Source organism: Vicugna pacos, chromosome 20, assembly GCF_048564905.1.
Source record: "Vicugna pacos chromosome 20, VicPac4, whole genome shotgun sequence".
In the NCBI taxonomy this organism is placed as follows: Eukaryota; Metazoa; Chordata; class Mammalia; order Artiodactyla; family Camelidae; genus Vicugna; species Vicugna pacos.
In genome coordinates this window covers 6,613,865-6,636,918 of record NC_133006.1, presented here as the reverse complement: position 1 = coordinate 6,636,918, position 23,054 = coordinate 6,613,865, and the positions used below count along the sequence as shown (strand labels likewise).

The window sequence follows — 23,054 nt, the reverse complement described above, 5'->3', positions numbered from 1 at the left end:
AGGCAAGATTTATGTTAGCAGGAGAAGGAAGCCTCTGATGAGACGATTAGACGTGAAAATGGGTCATTAAGAAAAACTGAGAAATGCTTTCTTTGGCTTTTTTTTTTTTTTAAGACCAGTTTCTCATCTTTGTGGAATGGCTTCCAACACTTGAATGGACTCTGAATCACCCAACGGCTTTTTCAAGCCTGTAACGGCAACATGGAGGGTCTTCAAAGGCACTAGGGAAGCAACTTTCTCAATAACTAAGAGCAGAGCGCCCCTCCAGATCACCGAAACCCTGCAATGCTGGTTTTGTGACCTTGACTTGGAGCCACTGGGACGTACCAGGAAACCACAACTCTGGGCAGATGCACATGTCATGTGCAAACATTTACCAGATGTGAGATTCCTATGATCTAGGCTGAGCAGTAGAAACAAAACAGGAATTTGCTGTGTAATCTGACGGGCCAGTTCCTCGGTGGGTTGGCAGGTGAGAGGCCCGGTCTCACCTTTAGGCAGAGCTGATGAGGTGTGATTTGGAAGCAGAGGAAACCTCTTAAGCCCCACCCCACCCCCCAATTAAAACCAAGCCCAGACCCTTGGTAAGCTTGCAACTCCACCAAGAAAGATTTACTTCTTCAGATGAGGAATTCTATCCCTGTTAAAATGAAAGCTCCCTTAGGAGACATAAACTGTTAATCAGCTATTTATACTTCAGTAAATGAATTTGAAATCCTGTCTTGACAGCTGGTTTTGATAAGAATACATGAAGCGTGGTTGTTTGGATTGTAATAGAGAGGGGGAAAAGTCTTTAAGAGAGAGAAGTTAATAAAGGAATGACTCTTTTACCACTCTTATTTGTCTGTTCATTCAACAATATTTACGACTTCCACATTTCGGGCAACGTGGCATTAATCTGAAGCGTTGGGAATTCAAAGACGGAAAAGCTTAGTTAATGGCCTTTAAAAACGTAGGTTTCAGCGGAAGACAACAACTACACAGTTCCCATCGAAGAAGAGAGATGTGAAAGGAGGTGTGTGCAAGGGGAACTCAGAGAAATGAAGACCTAAATCCACCCACCAGAGAGGAGATGGCAGAGTTCTCCAAGAGGAAAATAAAAAAGGAAAAAGAAAATTTATTTTTGGGGGGGTGGGTATAGCTCAGTTGGTAGAGTGCATGCTCAGCATGTGTGAGCTAGTTGGTTCGATCCCCAGTACATCCATTTAAAAGAAAGAAAGGAAAAAGGAAAATTTTCCAAGAGAAGATTAAGTCTGACCCACGACTTGAAGGAGAGCCAGGGATTTGGAGATAACCTCAGGAGAGGAAGACAGTACCTGATTATGTCCCAAAACATTAGCAAGCAGGATGCACTCACTGAAACAGCATCCCTGAAGTAGCAGTTCTGGAGTGAAGTCCCTGGAGGGGGAAGAGGGGCAGGGTCTTGATCAGCTCAGGCTGCTGTAACAAAATACCAGAGCCTGGGCGTGGTTTAAACAACGGACATGTATTTCCTCACAGCTGTGGAGGCTGGCAATCCGAGATCAGGGTGCCAGCATGGCTGGGCTCTGGTCAAGCTCTCTGTGGCTTGGCCGCCATCTTGCTTGGCTGTGTGTCTGTACTGGGTGATGGGGGACAAGCTCTCTGACGTCTCTTCTTCTAAGAACACTAATCCTGTAGTATTGGAGCCCCACCCTTATGTCCTCATGTTCACTTTATGTCTTCAGTTCTCTCCTTATGGGACCATTCTCCAGAGACAGGTGAGGGCTCTGACACCTGAATGTGGAGGAGACACAATTCAGTCCACAGCAGGCGGTGAGGGAAATGAATGACGATGGTGGAGCAGGTACTCAGCAAACAAACCTTTTAAATAGAGTGAAGAGGAATGGACTTTGTCTTTAAAGATCATTCTAGGATTCTACAGATTTTCGGTAGAGGGGGACAGATTCTGATTCACATTTTAGAAAGCTCCCTATGGCAGCAAAAGAGAGAAGGATGTTCAGAAAACAGAAAGGTCCCTGTGAAAAACTACTGTATATAAAAGAGATAAACAAGGCCCTACTGTACAGCACAGGGAACTGTATCCAATAGCTTGTAACAGCCTATAATGAAAAAGAACGTGTATGTGTATGTGTGTGTGTGTGTGTATCTGAGCCACTATGCTGTACACCAGAAACTAACACAACACTGTAAATCAACTATACTTCAATAAAAATAAATTAATAAAATAAAATCTCTGTATTAAACAAAAATAAATTTCTAACAGTACAAGAATAACTAAATGCTGGTTCATGTGCATGCTGGATATACACACATATAGAGGCATGAAATGCATGTGTTGCAAGAACATTTAATATTGTAAAAAATAAGAACAAAATTCAAAATACAAAACTATACAGTAAGCTGATTGTGTAGATATATACATCTCTCTTTCTAGAAATGTCAAAAATTATTTTCTAGATAGTAGCATTATGAACATAATTTTTTCATTATGTTTTCCTGTGTTTTCCCAATATTTTTATAAAGAACATATATTGTTTTAAAATCAGAAATAATTAACTTACTTTTAAACTTCTAAATGTCTTTAGGCACGGGTAACATATGTCAAAAGGAGGGTTCTTCCCGCCACCAGAAGAACACATAGTTGAATTATTCTCTTCCAATCAGGAAAGGTTAAGCTGTGCTGAATGGCAAACATATCCAAAAATGGTAGTGCCTTTTAACAACAAAGGCTTATGTTGTGCTCATATTATATACCCACCATGGGCTGCCCAGGGGCTCTGCTTATTCATATCACTCATGTTAGGACCCATCCTGAGGAGCGTGGCCATCTGCCTTGGCAGAGATAAAGACCTCTGGAGGGTCTCAAACCAGCAATAAAATGTTCCAATCCAGAAACACATGTTGATTTCCACTGAACTCATTGACCGGAACTAACATGGGGCCAGGAGAGGTCAACCTATCGTGTGCCTGAAATATACTGGGCAAACAGAGTTAGTTAAGGATCACATATAACTACAAATTCATCAGCCCCCACCTCCAGAAAAGAAACCATGGAGGGAACTTTATGGCAGTGTTGTTCAAACTGCAGACCCTGACCCATCAGTGGGATGTGAAATCAGTTCAATGTGTCACAACCAGTGTTTTTTCCCAACAGAATCAGTGGAAGAGGAAACGTCAGAACATAATGCCTGTAGAAAAGGTAGATATTTATCATGAAACAAGATTCGATACACATCTATCAAAAAGTACAGATTGTGCCACAATGTGAAACAGCCTCCTGTGGGTCCTGTAAAAAAAATAAATTTTAAAGCCATTGTTCTATGGGAGCCCCAGGTAGGCCAGATACATAGAAACATAATAGCTTCCAAACTGGCTCTTCTGATGCAATGTTGTGTGACTACCCCTGAAGGGAAACCAATCAGTGTCAAAGAACGGAGTCCAAGTCTTACCCTTTCTTTAAATATAATGCTCTCTCACTAATAAGTAAATAAAGAAATACCATGAAGAGACTTGTATTTTAACACCTTTCAAGTATTAAGAATTCCATACCTTTTCATTTCTCCTAAAACAAAAAACTTCAAGGACCTACTGTATAGGACAGGGAGCTATATTCAATATCTTGTAATAACCTATCATGGAAAAGAATCCAAAAAGAATATATATATGTGTACATATACACAACGAATCACTTTGCTGTACACCTGAAACTAACAAAACATAAATTACCTATACGTCAGTAAGAAAGGAAAATATAACAGTACTTATCTCGTAGGGATGTTGTGGATATGATATTGAATATTCATATGTGTTATATTATTTCCTCCTCTGCCTTGCACATAATAAACACTCAGTGTTAGCAATAAATGCGATCATTATCATGGATAAGAAGATTTCAAGCTTCGAAAGATTTTTCCACACTTCAACAGATAATTCTACAGAGCCTCATTTTATTTGGTAGGAACATACACAATTCTTACATTAATGGCATACTTGACCAAGATGAATGGTAATAAAAATTCTTTGACTTTGTCTTGCTGTAAGTTGATAAACTTACAACACAACGTCGTGGATGACTTTTATCAGGCTTATGTTCAGGGCAGAATGCGTATGTCAAAATTGCAAAATACCTATTGCCTCTAACTCCTTGTCACAGACAATATTCCCAATTTCCAACATTCTACTTCATATGGCCAGCTAACAAAATTCAAATCTGAAATATGCACATTCTATGTGAGGTTGGGGGGGTGCAGTATTTATTGAGTTTTAAATTTCTCCTTTACAAAGTGAATTTATCTTAACTCTTACTTTCTATCTTCCATGTGAAATGTTTATAAAGCACTGACCAAAAAGCCAGCACTTCAACCCATTTCAGTGTTTTCTCCCTTCCCTTCAAATACACTGCCATGCTTTTTCTTACCCACCCTTCACAGCCCTGCCAGTTCAAAAGACAGCCTTTTGTTTTACAGGGAAAATGCTTGCTAAACTGCCAAGGATCACAGACAAATGCCTCATGCAATCCAGCCTTCCTTTCTCTCCCAGATGCCCCTCTGCCTCCCTAGGTATGTCAGAGGTTTCCGGAGGGGAAAAACGAGCCGACACGAACTAATACAATCGACCATCCTGACATTCAAGAAAACCAGATAAAACATGACTAGCTGTGCTGAGAGAACGGAAAATGGAAAGACCATCCTCAAAAATACGCGCGTGTGCACTTTCTTACCAGGTAAAAGGAAGCCCGGGCAGGGAAAACCGATGAACATCCTGCATTTGTTAATTAAAGCAGCATTATATTCAGATCAAGAATAGTGCCTTGTCTGAAAGTGATGACTCACCATACCCAGTTCCTTCCTGGACTTACTCAGTTAGGTGTGGAGGAAAAGGCTTGTCCTGGCAGCCGGACCATCTGTTTCCCAGGCCCGGCGAGGCCACTAAGACACCAAAGGAATCTGGGCAAGACAACTTGAAGCCTGGCTGGACTGCAGTACCTCCTCTATAAAGTCCCAAGGGGAAGACATGAGTGAGCCAAAGGAGCTCTTCCATTTCAAATTGGCCGTGGTTCTGTTCTCTTGAAATTTATCTTCTTACGTTTGCCAGTAAGTACAAGGCTAATAATTAGCTTCTTAAAGCCGACCTCCCCCGGCGGTCATTTCTTTCCACTTTCCCCAACTGAATCCACTAGATCTAATACATTCTGAATTTTCTGTAAGTGTGCATTTTGTACTCAAAATGATCATGTCTATTTCTATGGTATTCAAAGAGCTCCAGAGAGATGCCCGGTACCATTCTGATCATTCTCTTCCCATGAAAGTTTCATTGTCATTGCTGCCAAGATTTCAGACAAAAAATAATCCCCTGAAAACCGTCCTCCTTTCAAACAACTGACAAGTACCACACCAATCCCACCGAATGCCTGAAGTATGGTTTCGGATCCTAAAATGTGGGATTTCTTGAACTGTTTTACATTGTTCTCCCCAACACACACACACACACACGCACACACACACACACACACAAAAGTTAGCAAATAAATACTACAGTCAAATTCAGATTATTTGCCAACTGGGATGGTGAGAGAGAACTAGTCCTGATAATCTTAAATGGCAGAGAGTAGAGGTACCTCTGCCATCAGGCACTGGAATGTCTTTTACTCTTATATTTGGGGGGAAAAAAAAGTATGCCTGGCATTCTGGAAGGTGACAATACTGTACTTCAGATGGCGTACATAATAAAAACTTTCCTAGGAAAAACCAACCCCAGGGAACTAGAAAATGTTCCACTCTATAAATATTTTGGGTCACACCTTGGCCAACGAGAACAGGGAGCAATGTTTAAAAAGATTATCTTTCAATCCCTGTTATGTGAGACCAGGGGGATTAAGAGACTGAATTAGAGGAGGTGACACTGTCATTAAATCATTATAAAAATTCTTGCAGAAAGGGGCCCTAAAAGGGAACGTAAGACCCAAACTCAAGATAGTATTTTTATCACCAGACTGGCCATCTGCAAGGCAAGAAAGTCAGGAGGGAAATTCTCATCCCTTGCTGTTCGCTCCAAAGCTGGTCGGTTACAGTCTCTCATGCAGACTTCCAGATTCCACGGTGAAAGCAGAAACAGCTGCACTGGTCTGTCCCTGCTGGAAGCTGACTTTTTTCTAGCAAGTGCCAAGTGCAGGCTCAGAAGTACAGTCAGACATTATCCAAAAGGAGATGTTCTTTTTTTTTTTTCTTTTCTATATCATCCAAATGCTGTTCAGAAGAAATTGCGAATGAGATCTCTAAAGCCATATCACCCATGGCCCAAAGGAGCCAAATGGCTGTCCACATATTTGCTTGGTCCAGAATGTTCACAGCAGAAGTAATAAAGCAGACACCCAAATGACTTTTGTTCCTTTCCACAATTTCAGGTATTTTAGAAGACTGTCAGATGAATACTTGGCGTGACCCTGAACGCCATGGCCTGTATTGCTGGGGAGGTCAGTGGAACAGTGCTCTCAGAGCTGGAAGAACAAAGATGCTCAGAGCAGGAGAAGGAAAAACACCCTGACAGAGGTGGGTGCCTCTCAGACTGAGAAGGAAGTGGTTTGTGCAAATGAGGAAGAACCGTGGCCTCCTGGACACTATGCAGCTCTCGGGAAGCCATGAGTCTGGGCTCTTGGACTGGATGGGCAGAGCCGGTCTCAGGTGGGTTCCCCCACGAACAAACCCAAGAGGAACAGGAAGCAGCCGTGTCCAGACGACATGGCACTGTACTCTGTATGACCCACAATCATTAGGGGCAAGTTACAGGAAAGAGAACAGATCCCGGAAGCAGGAAACACGAAACTGCAAACACAAAGATGGAGCAACAAAAACTAGCATCATGGAGGAAAAGCCCACAAACTCAGCAAATGCAGTAACTAACAGCCACAGAAACAGAGTTAACAACAGCACAAAGAAGCCTAGCTTCACTGTCATTCATGTAATTAGAGAGATGTGTAAGAATATTTGAATATGCATATTAATATATTCAGAGGTATATGTGAGAATGATTGAAGAGGGAAGTAGCCAGATGGAAAAAGCAAGCTGAAGAATTCTACCAGGTTTCAATGCAGAAGGATACAGATCTTACAAAATATTAAAAAAGAGTTTCCAGAAGAAAAAAAAATACAGTGACATATATATTGAAGAAATAATAGAAGAAAAAGTCAAAGAAAAGCTTTCTGAGCTAAATAATGATTTGAACCTTCAGATTGAGAGGGTCTCACAAGTAACAAATTGTTTGAATGCGGTGGGAAGTCGGGGGAAACCTTCTAGACACATAATGATGAAAAATCATAATTCAAAGGATAAAGCAAAATATCCTGAGAGTTTCTAGTGTGGGGGAGGAGTTGTGGGAGGGAGCAGGGATGAAGGAAATCTAAAAAGAAATAAAATTCAGATTGTCTAAAGTCTATTATCACAAAAGAAAAGCTAAAAGACAATAGGTCAAAAATGTTCAAAAGTTCTGCAGGAAGACAGTTTTGGACCTAGTCAAAGAAACATTCATTTTTGAACATTTTGAACATCTGAACATTAAAGAACTCTTAGGTCTACCATCTAGTCACTCTCCAGAAAAATAACCAGAAGATAAAACTAAGAGCTATTTGTGGGATAGAAACTGTTTTTTAAAAAAAATCAACAAAACTGGCTGCCCTCCCCTAACCATTCTTTCAAAATAAACTTCATTCTAACATTGTTACTAAAAAAAAAAGTTAATAACATTCTAGAAATAAAACACGAGCTCTCAGATTGTGAGCTGGCTATGGAATGGGGGATGGGAGCAGTGTATCACGGGATGCAAATGTGAACATGACAAGTAAATTATCTTGAGGGAGGGGATAGATACCAACTAGCTATTAGTAGGAATATACAAGTTTTAACTGATATATAGAAATGATACAGTAATCACTATCCTATAAATAGGAATATAACTTCCAGAGATAACTGGTAGAGGAAGAAAATGAAGTAAACTTAAGTAATTCTAAACAGATGGAAAAACTAACAGTAACCATTACAATAAAGAATAAGAAAACATGATAAAAATAGAAAGGAAAATGCAAAGAAGGAGTTCAAACATATTAGTAATCATAATAACATTTAATACATTAAATTCGACTATTTAGAATTCAGAAATATTTGATTGTTTTTAAGCCCACCTATATGCTTCTTACAAGAAACCCACTTATAATTCAGTAACAACAAATGATGAAAATAAAATGGCAGAAAAATATGCCTATAAATATTATATTACTTATTAGAAAGCATTTATTAGAAATAATGCTAATAAAACAAAATAGAGCACATAAAATAGAACTGAAGGCAAAAAAGCATTAAACAAGACCAAGAAAGGAATATTTCATATCTATAAGAGATCAGTTTCCTAAGAAATAAGTTATAAAACTGTATCCATTTGTATCTGATTATTTTGACATGAACATTTCTGTATATAAATTTGTTTACTTTATTCCCTATCTATTATGTCTAAAGACACATTTACCGTTAAACATCATTTTTAACACTGTTGCATGATCAATGCAAACATCAACCTTCTCTCTCTAGTCTTACACATTTAGGATATTTTCTGTATCTAACTTATACAAATAGTATAATAATAAACACCTCTAGAAGTATTCTGTCTGGGGGAAAAAAAAGAAAGAATACAGATGTGGTGAAATTGACAACACAACTGACAGATCCACCAACCAAAGGAGCCTCAGATCCTCAGACCCCCAGAAAGAGAAACTGACGCTGGTAACACGGGAACTGACTGGTCTTCTCCAGCTCAGCCCAGACACTTCTGAAGAGCTCAGAGCCACAACACGCACACCAGGCAACCGTTAAAGGCAGACACGTGCTCTTCCCCATGAACAGTACTGTCTCTACTAATACGTTGGAAAGCTGAACAATGCATTGCAAACCTTTGTCTTCCCTCTTAACATTTCTTTTCATAAGAATATCAGCTCTGTAAAGTAAACACAAGGCAAATATTCAGGGAGAAGAGGACTCTAGCTCAGGTATTAAAGCGAGGTACCACCATTGCCTAGAACCACTGGGGAAGACTTATTTGGAATTCACAGTGGTCCACAGAAAACTTTCCACAGCTCCTCCAGTGGGTCCTCATACCTGCCCTCCTTCTTCCTTCTGCTCAAAATCCCTTCTCCTTTGCAGATTCAGAGATGGCCACAACTGAGGATTTCTCCCACTGGAGGGGCACAGTGCCTGGTACTTTTGCTTGGAGGAGATTCCACAAATTAATCAGCACTGGAACAGCTGAGCTGCAAGGGTTTTTCAAGCAAGGTGTAGTCCATCGGGGGAACTGAGCAGTCACACTGCATCGTTTTCTTTAATGAAGGAATCTATTCTAGGAATGACACTGTAATGATAACTCGAAAGGCAGAAAAGGTATGTTTCTCTGCTGAAATCTGCCTCCTCGAGATTTTCCCTATTTTTCTCTGTTGACCAAACATTCCGAGCAATTATCACACACTTCTTACAGCTTCCAAAGCTCATCGTTCATTTTTCCTAAAATTCAATAAAAGCGCATTTACTCATCACCAGTTGACAGGTGCACCTGAATACTGATGACCTCCTTCTCTCCCAACGAATGGCTTCCATCACCTGCTTCCCTCACTTTTATCGCCTTCTTTAAGAAATACACTGCATGAGAGTTATTCCTCTTCAAGATACCTTCCTTTTACAGTACACTTCCCTTTACAGTACATATCTCTTGAAAGATATCCCATGTCTTGATGGGTCATCTTCTTCTGGATTTTTCCTCTTTGGTTGGCTATTGACAGATCTATGCTCAGCCAACTGACCATGGCCTTGCATCCAGAAATGACAACACGCTCACTGCTTCAGTGACCACTTCTACAGAAGGGCTCCAGGTCCCATGTATGGACTCTTATTTCCTACTCTCCCAACACTAAACTCTCCACTCCCATCAGGCAAGTCCTCCAAACCCCGTCCATAAGCCATACCCATCCCCAGTTTTAAGCCTCTTTTCAACGACACATCTTAATTTGTGAAATGTAGACCAGGGCTCAGGGTCTGAGCAATAAATAGGAGAAACTTACAGAAAGGAGAGAAGAAATCAAGATCTGAAGACCAAGAGCACATGGGCCTCCGGGAAACCCACAAGGCTGATGGTTAAGAGCAGGCGTGAGCCCAGCCACGTCAGCCGGCACAGAGCAGCACCGATGTGCAGGCTGTACAGCAGTGAACTGCCCTGTGCCCACGCCGGGCGGTTGATTGCCCTGGCTTTTCTGGTTTGTTAAATATTCTAAACCTCACTCCTGTCTGTGAGCACTTGCAAAACCTACAAACGGACTGTGTTGTAAACACTACACGACGCTTGTTACCTGCCAAGAACAGATCACATCACACTGACCGGTACTTTTTTGATCGGAGTACTAGGCTGACATCAGGAGAAAACTGTACTTACAGTTCTTCCACAATGAAAGCAGATAAGTGTAATCTGGATATAAAAGTAATTAACTGGCACCCCAGTGGAGAGTAACAGCTGATGACAACCCAGCAGGAGGTTTCTAGAGGCAGGGTTTAGAATTCTGCCATCTGCCCTGTCCCGTTCATTGGTTATTCACAATTTGAGTGAGGAGAATGATGGTCTGCAAATCAAATTTCCAGACAAAGCAAAGCTAAGGAAGATTTCTAACTGACTGAGCGCAAGTCTGTCAATTTCAAGAGATCTCACCTGGATCCATAATGAGCCGACTGCAATAAGACAGAATTCCAAAGAAACACACAAAAATCCTGGGATCCAAAATCTGGACTGTAGAATGCTTAAGAGGAGTCAGTTGGCCTAACAGCAGGAGGGCTGAACAGACAAAAAGGCCTTAGCTAATGGTAAACTGAAGTCATTAGTGTGAACTGGCTGCCAACAATTAGTTTGCTCTTGGGCTACAGCAAGAAAAGAACAGAGCTACACCCTTTCTATTCAGCAACCAATGGTAAGAAAGAGTCAAAATTCAGCATGTCCAGGGAAAGCTGTCCAGACTGGAGATGTAACTCCAAACCATTGCGAAAAAAAAAAAAGAAAAAGAGTTTCAGAATATGAGGTTCTACGTGTCTTCAAATTCTGGCAAGACTGCCACGTGGAAAAAAAATTTTTTTTTTGTCCTTGTCACTCCCAGAGCACAGAATTAGGACCAGTGCTTGGAAACCCCAGGGAGGGATTTTCAGTTGAATTTAAGAAAACAGTCTTCCATAAATACGGATGTCCCTAAAACTAAAAATTTCCCATCACTAGAGGTGTCCGGCATCAGATCGTGTGCTCATTAGGGATGCTATAGAGAGAGGTTAAAACACTATTTGTACTATAAGCCACAATTACTTGTAAGTGAATTTCCAGCCCTATGATTGACGTTGACTAGAGTGTGCCTAAACTGAACCATGTTTCAAGAAGCAGTTTCAAGGCAAAGCAAATCACAACAGACCGTATCTTCCACAATGCCCACCTCCGTATTAGGCCATTTGGAGCTCAGTTAGAGTCTTGCTTTGCTTCCAAAAATTACATTTCAAACAGCCCATCTCTCAAGCATATCATAAGCGACCCAGGGTCATGTCCATAATCTACCAGGCACCCTGGGAGCCACTGAAATTTAACTTGCTGACTCATCGATGCTGTTTTCCCCCCCTATATAGCACGGAATCAACATTCTTACAATCACCCACAGGTCCCTGTCGTGAAACTGATGAAATGCATAGAAACAGCTTCCTGGGGCATTCCTCTGCCCCCTCTTCCCTCTTGATAGATCAAAATTCCTGTCTTTTCCATATAACATTTCCCAACTCCCCAGTGAGGACCATGGTTATGGTCACTGAAACACATTCTGCAGCTTTTGCAGATAATAAGATATGCCTTCTTCCCTCCTGCTTTGCCTTAGAACATACCCATAGATGGTTCTGAGAAAACAGAAATCCCAGGAGAAAGATTTTGAAGGAAAACAAGTCAAAATCCGAAGTTCCCTAGAGTCTGGAGCAAACTCTCGCACTCTGGAGAAGCAGCGCTACGTCTCCTCTTCACTGCCCTGTGGGAAGACTGCAGCCCTGTAACAAGTGGATTCGCGGAGGACACTGTCTTGAAGGTTAAACAGATAGGTCTTGCCTAAGGACTGGCAAAGCTAAAATGATGAAAGGGAAATAAAGGCTGCTTCCGCAGCTAATTTTATGATAAGTGCTCATGTTTGCGGAAAATCTGGAAGAGGGGATAAAGTGGAAAGCACGCACACGTTTATTTTTAAATTCAAGTCATTAGTATTCAAATCAAGTTTGAAAATATGAAATTATAATTGCTTCCCTTCATCTTACTTATTCTGCTTTAAGCCCAAAGATCAAAAACATGGCAGGATATTAGAGGGGAGATGTGGAATTCAACTCGGCAATCTTATCCAAAATGATGTAGAAACATTTAAAATGCAGACTACATAGAAAACAAACTTACGGTTACCAAAGGGGAAAGGTGGGGGAGGGATAAATTAGGAGTTTGGGATTAGCAGATATAAACTACTATATATAAAAATAGATAAACAACAAGGTCCTACTGTATAGCACAGGGAACCACATTCAATATCTTGTAATAAGCTATAATGAAAAAGAATATGAAATATATATATGCATAACTGAACTCACTATGCTGTGCACCAGAAACTAACACTGTCAATCAACCATCCTGCAATAAAAAATAAGGAAATAGTAAAATGCACAAACTCATTGCACTACTCAAGCTTAGCACGTAATGATGTTATAGGACCAATATGAAATTACACTACCCAACTGAAAAATTAAAAATCTTTAGAGACACAGTTAAGGAAACACAGATGCACAAATGGCTCTGACTATCCTATACTGCTAACTGGCCAAGCGTTCATTTAATTAACTAATGGAGAATGAATCAGAGCTCAGAAAGTATTTACACTTTTTCCAGGGCTGTGACATGTGTAGTCTAAAAATAATTGACTCTGGTTTTCCCAGTGTCTCCGTAACTTCCTTCTGTCTCAGTCTATTCAGTTCAGTGCATCACGGTTTTCTGTTTAGTTTTTGGGTTAGTCGACCACATGCCTAATCTAAATACTTTGTAGAAACTTACTAAGTTACGTTGTATATGTAGATTTCATCGCAGTTTTAAGGAGAACATAGATCCAATAGGGACCCTAATAATAAATCTTCAGATTAGTGGGTGTGGGGGCAATTAACACATGAACTCAACCACAAGGAACTCTTTGAGGCATCAAGGGAATAGGGTTAGGAGCTCTGTGGTCTGACAACCAGCCCTGACGTACGAAGAGGCCATGGGGAAATTTGCAAAGAGGTTGTGGGTCCTTGAGGACGGGGATCCTGCTGCATCCCTAGGATCTAAATTAACCTATAGAAAGAGCTGAAACGCGGTTTGCCCAGTGGATGAATTAATGCATACCCTACACGGATGCACCGAAGTCTGGGCTGCAGCAGCATCAAGTCACCTGGTCGAGGAGGCAAACTGATACCAAAAGCCAGGGCTGCATCCACCCAAAGAAAAGCTATCTTCTAATGTCACAAAGCCGGACATGTGCCCTGAGCAAAGGGACCTCTACGATTGCTAAGTCCAAGAGCTCATGACAAACCACCTGCAGCTGCAAGACAGACCCGCGGGCACCGTCAACCTCACCCAACAGCCACAGTGACTGCGGCCTGGGTCATACGGCAGAGGATGACAGCCTCAGGGCTCCAGGACCAACACTCACACAGCAGCTGCTCGTGAGAGCCTCTGCTGTCGCTGCAAGTGCACTGCCAGCCTCTGCAGACACCCTCCCCTGAACCCAGGCTCCTCGCCCCCCAGCACGACACGGAGAATGATGAGAATCCGGAATTGCCTCTCCTCCGGGACCCAGGCTGCATGGAGGAGATTCTTGTTGAAAGAATTAACACGCTTTCCACGAGATGGATAAGCCACTCACAAGCATGAAGAGGCTTCGATGTAGGGAGACCATTATACTTATCTGAGCTAATTTGAGGATTTTTAACTGCCAAGCGCTTATGCTAAAGGGTTCATGGACGTTAATCCATTTAACCTTCCGGACCCCACTTTGAAGTAGGTCCTGTGATCCTCTCTTGACAGATGGGCAAATTCAGCTTAAAAAGGTTAAATACCGTGTAGAAGGTCACACAGGTGCTAAGTGCCAGGGCCACGCCCACAAAGCACCCCTGATCTCAGCACTGACCTTCTATAGCTTTAAGATATCAGAGTCAAACACTCTTTTGGCATTCTTCAAGGAGCCATAAAGTGACTTTCTGCTGTTAAAAAAAATTATTGTGTCATTTTAGCCAACTTTTACTCTCTGTAATTAGTGTGTCTGGTATTTAAAAGTCCATCTGGCACAATGTGTGCTTTGTGAATTATAGGAACACAAATTAATCACACTGGAACATCATTCTCATGTGTATGGGAATTCACAATGGCAATTTCAGATGGTCTCATCTACAAAGCACATAGTTATGCATTCATTTTTGCATTATAAAAGTAATGTGTGTGTTAAAAAATAAAGAACACCAAGAAAAGCAGGAAGGAAAATATTTATCATGCTCTCCCCAAAATACAATTGTTAACATTTTGGGAAACATGCAATTTAGAGCTCAAAAATAATTTGATTGCTCATATAAACATGATTGCCCTCACAAAACCCATAATTAAGAATCAGAAAAAATTTTTTTTCAAATGTTGAAAGGCCCAGTGAACATATTTTTTATATGATCCCCACATGGAGGCCAAAAAAACTTTCGTTTAGGCATTGTGAAAGGAAAATACAATTCTCTTGAAATAAAAAGATCCATTTTCTCATTATTTCTCATTCACAGTAGCGTCCATTTTCAGTCAACATTCCAGAAGTTATGTTATAGGAATTTTAGGAATGAATGTGCCACTTCTCAGGAGACTAATTCCCTAAAGGACGCTACTTGGAGTTGACTTGAAATCTGCACACAGATGCTCTAAAGCTGCAGTTCTTTACAGTTCCGTGATGGTCTCAAATGGTGCTTTTCATATGTGAACAGATAAATATGTGAACAGAAAAATGAAAAGAAGACTTCGCAATCACACCTGCCCAGCTCCCCGCGTCGGCAGGCTTCTCTGAGATACCAACTTCTCGGTTAAGTTGGTGGTAGGCTGGGATGAAAAACAAGGCTTCCCATTTCCTGGTCCACAGCCTTCTTGGAAACAATGAGAGTGTCCATTTATTTAGGATGCCACAGACATTAATTATCATCATGACTATCATTCAAATGCTTGAATAGAAATGACACTAACTTAGATGGTAGGTACCTACCTACTCACTCACACTCCACATTTATGTGCTTACAGCCACAAAATACAGAGGAGCTTGAATTAGGTTCCATGTGCCTCCATATCCCATCCCACCTTTTCTTTCCATCCCTGCTCCCTCCTCATTCCAAAGGGACCTACGTGGAAACTGCTTGTACCATCCCAGCTAAGACAGGTACCAGGGCATCCCTGCTTCCCATAGCTTACATCTCATTCTCTCTCATTTCAAACTTCAGTTCAGAGGTGCTGGCTAACATGTGATTTGAATGGGACATGAAAACAAAGGTACTATGAAAAGATGAAAAAGGCAGGCTGCCAGAGGGAAGGGGGGTGCTTCTACAGGGAGGCAGAAGATCTGTCTCCATTCTCAAGACGGGTACGTCTCTTCTCCGCAGCGCCTCTCTCTGGGACAACCTCTCCACGTCTCACCTAGATATAAATTCAAATCGTAGTCAGCCCTTTCTAAAGACTGATCCTTGACATTCTGTGAAATGAGACTCAAAAATGGTTTGAGAAGACACGAAGTGACACATCACGCTAGGCTGGTTGCGTTTTCTAAATTTAAATCAGAACTCGTTGTGCCTTATACAGTTTTTCACTTGAAAATATGCACAAAGTGTTATTTTTGTATAGTAAATTCCAGGGAGTTTTCCATTTAAAAAAAAAAGAAAATGAAAAAGGCCACTTGGCAATTAATAGACTTAGTAAACCGAACATAGCAACTTCTCTGAATCCCCCAGGAGAACCAAGCACTTGGTAAGCACTTCATTGGTGTATGGTGAACGGCTGACCACTCACAAGGAATGTTCCTCCCTGTCTTCTCTGTAAGCACCTAATTCTCAGGACCACTGGAAAACACGTGCGTGGACACTCCCCAGGAGGCAGAATCTAACTCTCCCTAACTAGGTAAAAAATACATATTCAGCAAGGTTTAGCATTTTTACAAGTACATAATTCAATAAGGTGTTTCAATCCTTGAATCACCTATGGATTTGAAAGTTACCATAAAAATATAATACACATTTTCCGAGTGTTGTTTTTTATTTACCCCTGTTACATCAGTAAAAGGTAAAAGATTAAATTTCCAAAGAACGTTTTTAGAAGGACTTCCTATAAAGCTCAAACTTCACTAGAACTTCTTTCTGACTTCGAATTTAAAAAGAAAATTTTGTTGGTCCTTAACCTTTTCTTGACACCAATAACCATAAAAATAAAGTTAATGGATAGCGTAACACTGCAATCATAGGGAAATCCACCTAGATCCAAACAAGACAAGTCAAAGCAAAAATTCAACCCTGAATCCAGCGCAGGCAACTGGCGGGATTCCCAGAAGGTCACCAAACTTGGACTTGAGGAAACTGTCAAGGTTTCCTGAAATTTTCAGAGCTATCTCTCAGGTTTTTCATTAGTAAAAACCAAAATGCTAAAGAAAGAGCAAAGAGAAAAAGCTAGATTGAATCCTTTGAGATGATACACCTAGTGAAAAACAAAAATCATCCTTTACACAACTGAGAGCTATCGAGTTATTTTCCGAACATGTTGGCCATATTGGCTTCAGCGTTTTTTTTTTTTTTTCTCTCTCATTTAGAAAAACTTTTCAATAAATAACCCCGAAATGAGTCTGGGCCAAGTGGGACAGGCAGGTCTACAGCAGCCCCACTACTGAATGGGATTGCTAAGTTGGGTTTGTGTCTCTGTCACCTTACTTGGTTTTTCAGAAGACAAGATAACTGAATGGAAAATGTCCTGAGTAGAACGCAGGAAACCTGAGTTGTCACCTGGTGTCACCACTGACTCTTCCTGAGCCCTTAGACTGGAGTGACAATCTCCAAGACTCTGTTTCCTCATTTACGTTAGAAAGATTCTAGTATTCCTTATCGTTCTAAAAATTCCATGAGGCCATGGGAATCCCATGTATTGAGTTAATATGTAATGCTAAATAATCTCTCTTTTGTAAGGTATGTGAATACTTGACTCTTTTCACAATAAATTAATCAAACTGATTAATTTTTCTAATCAGCTTGGGCGTCAACATGCTAGAAAACTGTTCCCAGGTGATTTTAATGTGCAGTCCAGTTGGGGGACTAGTGGGTTGAAGCAGTGACTCTCAAAGTATGGCCTCAGGCCAGCATCTGGAAACTTCTAGAACATTGTTCAAAAGGCTGTATTATTTTCTGAGAAACTTGTAGTGCACTTATTCGGAAACAAAGTGTCCCCCTTACAAAAACAGAAAAACCATCCAATGAACATAACCTAAACGATGGCTTCCTTTTTAGGGTCCTAATTTTCAGAGGTGAAAATAGTAAAGCAAATTTTAGCTTAAACCATTCGTTAACGTCCAACGTGAGATGAGAGCAAATTCTTATTAAGCGTTTACCGTGAGCCAGGCGCTGTTGGTAGAACTTTCTGTAAGTTAACTTATTTAGTCCTTATGACAATCCCACTGAGGTAGGCACCATTATCCCAATTTTACTAATGAGGAAACAGAAGCAAAGAAAGGTTATGCGACTCGTCCAAGTTCAAACAACTGAGTGACAGAATCAGGATTCAAGGCCTGGCAGTCTGGCTGAAGAGTGTGTGCCCTTAACCATGAGACAGAGGAAGCTGGCGAACCCAACCTCCATGGACAATTCTCTTTGCCTGAGACTGGCTCACCTGCCAGAAATAAGACATCTCAGCTTTGTTCCTCCCAAGAATGATAATGAATCAAGGTAAAGAATTACTACCTCAGGCTGAGAAACACAATCCAAAGATAACAAATACAAAAGGACAATGTGTATCCTTTTCCTGTGATGGGTTTAATTCATGAGACTTTCCATATTGGCCTTAAGGGTAAAACCATCAACTTTGGAACAACTGGGGCCCTCCAAATAAGGGAAGCTAAATGAATGCCATCTCTGCCTTTCTCAGGGAACCAGGTTATGGAAATCAGATGCAATTACGCTCACCTCTTTATGGCTGTCTCTGCTCCTGGCCTTTGTGTCTCTTAATGGAGAATCATAAAATCATTGTGGGGCATTGTAAGAATGATCACTCCTAATGGGCCACTCTGCTGCGACACAGTGACAGCCTGTCACTGCCCTGCGACATCACAGACTCTCAGCTCTTGAGTTACATTATCCAGAATGTATAACTTGATTACTGAGCGTTTGAATTTGCTTCCAAGCACCTTCATTTTTCCCATCAAGAGATGTGCCTCTGGTCTTTCCTTTCCCTGCCCAGAGCTGCATCTCACTTCATCCGCAGGGAGCCAAAGAGAAAACCCTCCTTACATTAAATGATAATTATATTTCATTTAACAACATGACATTCTAATTATATTCAATTTAATAGCATTAAATTGTCATCTCCAAAGGATCCTAATGAAGACATGATTTTCTCACATGGAGGCGTCACTAAGATGTTTATGCGCTGGAATCTGCATTATGTTTAGTCTTCTAGAAGCTTCAGAAGATTGGTAACAGGAAGGGTACAACCTCTTACATTTAAAGATGGGAAATGAGTCCTAAAAAGACACTGTACGCTAGCGACCTGAGATTCAATTCGTCCCTGGAATGGAAGGAGAATCCAGACTAATTTCAAAGTCCAGAATGACTTGGCACCCTTTTTGGAAGTAATCCCCATAAATTTATTTTATGAGAACTATTTGATCCTAAGAGGACCATCCAGCTCAGTTCCACTCAAACACCATGAAAGGAACTGCTTCTTCTGTATGTGGTTTCGAAGCATTTTGAAATGATGACAGTGAAGGAGGAAAAGGACACTTAAATTTCCTCACCTACCCGTTCTGCCAGTTTGGGCCTGTCCTTGCTCTGTGTCCTCATTTTGTTCTCTCTTACACTGTCTTAAACAAACCTTGATGGAACTGGGTACGGTTTCATTTTTTTCTCTCTCTCAAGAACCTACAAAACATCAGACAGTGCTTCTTAAACTGGTTCTCCTGGAGCCCAGAGCATGCCACTCCTACCATCTGAATTTTCTCTTATGAGGAATGATATTCTGGAGAGAGAGCCAAATTTTAAGGCTATTTAAAAGTGAAGGGTAACAGAGCATAAATTCCACCAGATGGTGAAAACCATTACCACAGACACTGAGAAGATAAAGAACTAGGCTGTTGATTTGAAAATAATCTACTAAAAAATTTTTTTCTAGAATGTTCTATATAAAATATGCAATGAAAGTATGAAGATAATTTGATGATGTCCATATGTTCACATTCTAGGAAGAAGGAGAATCTATACATTCTAAGGAAGAAGTTAGTACATAAATACATGTCAATAAAGAATGTGACCATGTCAGCAACAGATTTTTCATTCCAAGGTGTTTGGGGATTGGGTTTCAGTTTTGTTTTTTAGTTTGTGTATTTGTGTGTGCACATCTTGAGCTAACAAATATTTAATTTACTATGCTAGATACTTTTAGAAGCATTGTTTCCTTTCACTTGGACAACAGAGTTACAGGGTATGCATTGTACTACAAGAGTCCCCATTTTACAGATGAGGAAAGTAAGGCTCCGGGAGTTAGGCACATGTCCCAGAGCATGGAGACGCGGAACCCGCAGCTGGGGCCTCAGATCAAGGCTCTTCATTCTAACCAGCACCTTTATTTCCCCCAGATCTCTAAACACAACTTCAGTACCTGTCCCATAAGTCTATGTACCACTTCACAGACTGGCACTGAAATTTGTGATGCTCGGAAGCTTGGAAGGTAAGCATTCTGTGCACAGAAAGTCTTGGCCCAGTCAGCACAGTGTTCACCCCGGCACACATGGGCTGGGACTGGAGTCATGCCTCATCTAGCTTTTTATTCCAACTGCAGATTTTCTAATCCATGTAAGCTTATTTGCAAAGTCATTCTATTTCTGTACTAACGACTTAGGAACAGCTGGAATTCTTTCAGCCAAAATTCTGAAATCTCAGATCTTTATTAAAAGGGGGGGAAAAAAAGCCACTCAGATAATCCAGAGACCTGCAATGCTGAATTCCCTTTTACTCTGGAGAATTGGCATGAATCCCTTCAACTTCCCATTGCTAAAACAAACAAACAAATAAACAAAAACTTCATCTGAGTCCTGTACTGTGCATTGAGGACAGGTATCAGGGGCCAAACATGCATGTTATTACAACCAGAAGACGTATGAACATTTCTTCTTTGGCTTCCTTTCAACTCACTGAAAAAAAAAAAAAACAAAAGAAAAGAAAATGTTCTCTACTATGCAAAAATTGCTCAAGATAATGGCTAAGTCTCAGTCCTTTACAGGATCCTCCAAAGTCTTTTTTTATATGGGTAAAATCCTACGGATAAATACCTAAGATGTTCTGAAAAGTGATCTCTTTCCTCCCCCCTCTGGAGGGGGATTTCGAAGATGTTTGCCCTTTCCTCCACTGGGATCCAGCCCAGTCATTTTCAGACATAAGCAACCCCTAGCATCACCTGGAGAGCCCATTAAAACACAGGCGACGGGGCCCCCACCCTCAGAGTTTCAGATTCAGGAGATCTAGGGAGGAGCCGGGTCCTAGATTTTGCATTTCTAAAAGTTCCCTGGTGACTCACCAGGGAGAGACCAGAGACCCACCCTACCCGCACCTAGACCCTCTGCTCTAACTCACTGGCTCCCAAACCACTCCACGTGGCATCACCTGAGAAGTTTTTAAACTGTGGGTGCCCTAAACCCCACTCCCCGAGATCCTGATTTAATTGGTCTGCACCAGATTTTTTAAGCTTCGCGAAGTGAGCTTCCTGGGCCGCAGCCTCCGAGAACCTCGGTGCAGCCCGCACAGCCCCCGGCCCCGCGCGCTCGGCGGCACGCCCCGGGGCGCCCCACGTGTGGACGCCGTGGCCCCTTGCAGAAGTCCGAGGCCGAGGAGGAGGAGCCCAGGGGAGTCAATCGCCGCGCACTCTTCATTCCCGGAGGCCAAACCCTCCGAGCAGAAATCAGCGCCCAGGGAGGCTCTGGAGATTACATTACCTACCGCCCAGTCACTTTGCAAGACAAATCCTGAGCCCCAGCCGCCGGCCTGAGCGCGGGCTTTACCTCACGGTTCACCCACCGCCTCCGCGCGCGCGGGGGAAGAAACTGCACCCTCGGGGCTGCAAAATGCAAACTGCGTTTGCGGGAGGGCCAGCCTGAAGTCCCCTATTTGTCATTCTGGGGGGGACAGAGGAGGAAGAGGAGATGCCTCCGTACCTGGCGCGCGTCCCGGGTCAGGGGTGCCCTCGCAGCCAATGCGCGCTCCGCGGGGGGCCGGGTGTCCCAGGAGTGACCGGCCGCAGCCCCTGGACCGAACCTGGGCTGGAAGCGAGGCGGCCGCCCTCCCGGAGCCCGGAGCCCGTCTGCCCGCAGCGGCCGGTGCAGAGCGCGCGGGACGCTCCCGGCCCCTGGAGGCGGAGCTCGAGATAAGGTTCGCGCCCCCACCCGCCCCCTTTCCGGGGGCCGCGGCCAGAGGGTGGGTTTTGGAACTGGATCCCCAGTGCGAGCTGCGAGGGAACCCGGGTAGAAACATGCTCAGATCACGTCCAGCCGGGACTGGGGAGAGGCGGGATGAGGCACTCCGGGGAGCTGAAGGGAGAAAGGCCACGCGGAGGTGGCCGGGGCGAGCGCGGAGGGAGGCAGGACCCGCGAGCCGCACCTGCGCAGATCCAAGGAGGCCCCCTCCCCGACCTCTGGGCGCCGAGGGCAGCCGCCCGGTCCGCCCCGCCGCGGACGGTGGACCTGCCTTGGACCTAAGGTTGTAGCAGCCTGAGGGGAGTTCAAGTTCAAATAGGTGGGCAGGCAGTTCCCTTCGAGAAGTGAGGAGTTACAGGGAAGTCTCCTGGAAGTTGACTGACTGACTTAAGACCATAAAGGGATGCTCTGCCCCTTTCAGTCCATTCCACACGGAGCATCCAGAAAGCTCTTGAATTTTCATGTGCTTAGACTCCAGCGTGCTCTGGCTCTGGCTGGCTCTCACCTGTCACTCTCGCCACTTTTCACCAAGTTTCTCCTCCCACCCCCCACCCTGCCCCTAATAGGGCTTTTTGGCTCTCCTCATCCACACCAGTGGGTTCTAGTATAGTTACTTCTTATGCTTCCAAAGCGCTGTCCCAGACCTCACAGGTGCCTCCGTCTCTTCATTCAGGTCCCAAGTGTCACTTCCAGAGAGCGCTTCCTGCACGTTCCCTCCAGATGGAACCCCCGCCACCACTCCCATCCCCTGACCCCACTCCGTTTTCAACAGATCACTTAACACGACCTGAAACTTGACTCTCTGCTAGCTGTTCTTGTGTCTTGCATCCATCTCAAGGAAAATTCCATGAGGATAGAGGCTTGGTCTTCCTTCTAGCTTTATCCTCAATATCTGGAATGTAGCAGGTGCTCAGTAAGTATGGGCTGAGTGAATGCATGAACTGATTTCTCCCCAGGGGGAGAACCTTCACAAAGAAATGCCTTCCGTCCATAACTGAAGCCTACTGATTTCAGGTCAGATGCAAACCTCTTGGGATAATCACCATTTCCCTCATCTCCCCATTCATTTGTTCACGTTAGAGTACGTTGTTATGCAAGTGTGTTTTTTTCACCCATCATGTCAATGAAAATGTAATAAGCTGATTTTCTAATATGAAGACATGGAGAACAATAATATTTCCTAATAATAGTCTTACTAATGAAGAGAATAGATCCCAATCTCTCAGCAAATGGCCTCTTCCCTACTTTGCAGAGGAAACTGAAGCCTGCCAAAACCAACTCTGGCCCCAATTGT

The 23,054-nt window shown here is 42.6% G+C and overlaps 1 protein-coding gene across 1 annotated transcript in view; it reads right to left on the bottom strand.

Annotated features, from left to right (window-relative positions):
* Positions 1-21,694, bottom strand: part of COL21A1 (collagen type XXI alpha 1 chain) — a 164,679-nt gene extending 142,985 nt beyond the window's left edge. Inside the window, exon 1 of the mRNA XM_072944782.1 lies at positions 21,503-21,694. The gene's annotated coding sequence lies outside the window, so the exon portion shown is untranslated. The remainder of the gene's footprint in view (positions 1-21,502) is intronic.
* Between the last annotated feature and the right edge of the window lie 1,360 nt (positions 21,695-23,054).